The sequence below is a fragment of the Tupaia chinensis genome, unplaced genomic scaffold, assembly GCF_000334495.1.
Source record: "Tupaia chinensis unplaced genomic scaffold, TupChi_1.0 Scaffold138584_1, whole genome shotgun sequence".
Taxonomy (NCBI): Eukaryota; Metazoa; Chordata; class Mammalia; order Scandentia; family Tupaiidae; genus Tupaia; species Tupaia belangeri.
In genome coordinates, this window is record NW_006198478.1 from 62,941 (window position 1) to 65,532 (window position 2,592).

A 2,592-nucleotide genomic window follows, 5' to 3' on the forward strand; every position below is an offset into this window, starting at 1 on the left:
TGTCGGAGTCCAAAATCTTTCAGATGCAGTTATCCTTCCTAGCATCTCACAAGGTTTGCGTGCAGCTCCCCCTGCAGCCCCAAGCACTGTGTCACTCAGAGCACAGAAGTACTCAGCCGTGTCAATCCAGTGCACAGACGGTTTCCTCAGGTGGAAGGAAGACTCACTCTTCTTAAATTCAGCCTCAAAGCCGTTGATGCCTTTAACAAGAGCGTCTCCTGAGATGTGCTTGAGGAGAAGCTGGAGGCCTTGGCCAGGGTACTGGATGTACCAGAAGAGATACGGTGTGGCACCATAGGAATAGTTGCATCTCAGCTCCAGTGAGGCTCCTTCAGAGAGAGTGACGTGGCTGTCAGGCTGGGTGATGGACTGGGCTCTGGTATCTTCTGCAAAATCAATGTTGTATCACTGAGAATAGTACAGACTTCACCATGAAACATAGTTCTACTAAGATTAGAATAAGAAAACAGTCACTCCTGTGGGTCTAGGAATCATATCATCAAATGTTACTCACTTGGAGCCAAAATCATCCCAAGTACTGACAGGAGCCCCAGGAGCATGGCTGACAGCTGAACACTGTAGGTCTCTCTGGAAACTCTTCTCTGAGCAAGCAGGAAAGTGGCTGGAACACAGCTTCTGCTGTGACAGCTAATAATTTTAGCCCCAGGGGCCTGCAAGGAGGTGTAAGTCTGAGCTACACAAGTTCCTTGTTTAGGCAAAAATGTGAAAACTGCTCGGAGGAGCCCAAGTCCTTTCTGACTTAGGATTCTCCTCACTTCTCTGAGTCTTCAGTGAGGGCGCTTCCTCCAGTCAGCCCACTGCAGGTAGGAGGGGTGAGCTCCAGGTGCCATCAGGGAAACAAGTTTCTCTAGTTGGTGCAACATCGCCCTCTGGGGGCTAGATGCAGGACGCAGGATCCAGACTTCCCACAAGAAGCTATTGAGTGGTTTCCTTCTATCTAGAAAGGTATCAAGATCTCCTCCTGAGCTTGTTTCTTTCTTCCCTTATCTTGGCTGTCACCCTCTCTAGTAGATCCTATTAATCCTAGCCTCAATGAAAAATGGGAACTGGATATAGGGGACTAACTTAGTATACAGAGAAACTGATCACACATTATATCTACCAAACTTTGGAGTATGTTAGAGCCTTTGTCTAAAAGCAATGAGCCTTTTTCAAAATGGAGACAAACAGGTCAACTTTTCCAGGCTGACCTCTGGATGGCCCTGCTGAGAGTGAGCGTCAGATGGAGAGGAGGACGTGGTAGGATGTGGCGATGATGGCTTTGTCTGGATCCCATATGACCAGCTGTTATTTAAATCTCCACCACCACAGCTTGAAAAACATGCCAGGCACATGTGTGTGTGCGTGTTCAAAATCACAATGTGATAGAGAAATGGAAAAGGGATTGCTGGGTGACAGCACCCGACTGGAGGGTACTTTCTTCCTCTCCTCTCTCTCTCTCTCTGTCTCTCTGTCTCTCTATAGCAAGCACGTGTGCCCTCTGGCAATTGAAAAAAAAAAATACTTTCCAAAAAATTTGTGTTGAGTTAGTGGCTTTAGATCAACAACAACAATAATGCAGCCTTCAGATAAGAAGGTAAAACCCCATTGCCTTTGATCGGAACACAGCTGGAGTACTATACACAATCCTGGGTACTGCACCATTAAGGGAACATCGACAGACCTGATCTACCGATGAAACTGAGCAGACTGACAAGGCCATTGTAAAATAAAACATCAATAGACCCAACCACAACTTTCTGCAGTGCTGGGAGCTGTATCAGGGTCCAGTTCCCAGGCACATCTGTGCGAGCTCCTGTGCCCTTTACCTGCTGACTGGAAAATACAGGAGACAAGGAGACCCTGTTGAGGGTGCTCATCTTTCTCTGAGTAAATAAATAAATAAATAAATAAATAATTTTTTTAGAACCATAAATAGTTTTTCAAGAAATTGAGGAGACCAGCACAGGTTGGCATTATGATCAGAGGCACGAGCTTTGGAACCCCAGGGACCTGGGTTCGAGTCCTAGCTCTGATTCTTACTAGCTCTGTGTCCTTAGTCAAGTCACTTATTGGGAACCAGCAGTTAGCGTAATAGCTATGTCGCTGGACTCCCACGTAGTCCACCGCGGTTTGTGTCCCGGACCCGGTGGCTTAAACTCACGCCAGGCGCGTGTGCGTGTGTGCCCAAGATCCCAAGAGGAGAATGGAGGAGAAGGGATTGCGGCATGACCATCCCCTCTGGGGGGTGATTTCTCACTTTCTGTCTCTCTGTCTCTCTCTGTCTGTCTGGCGAGCGCATGCACCCTATAGCGAAAAAAATCTTCCCAAAAAAAAAAAGAAAAGAAATTGAGGACAGATTAAAAAATAAATTCATATTAACCCTGGAATACTGGAAGGAGTACCCACCAGCAGATAACTAAGAAAATTCTGAGAGAACTGAAGTAGGTATCCAGCATTTTTATGAGAATCAGGTCTTATAGAGTAAGACTAGTATCAAGAAAAAGAAGCCTTTTCCCATCCACTTTATCTTGTAGGCCCCCAGGGGTGAAAGCCTTAAGTATCACAGCAGGAGATCAATTTCAGGGAAAG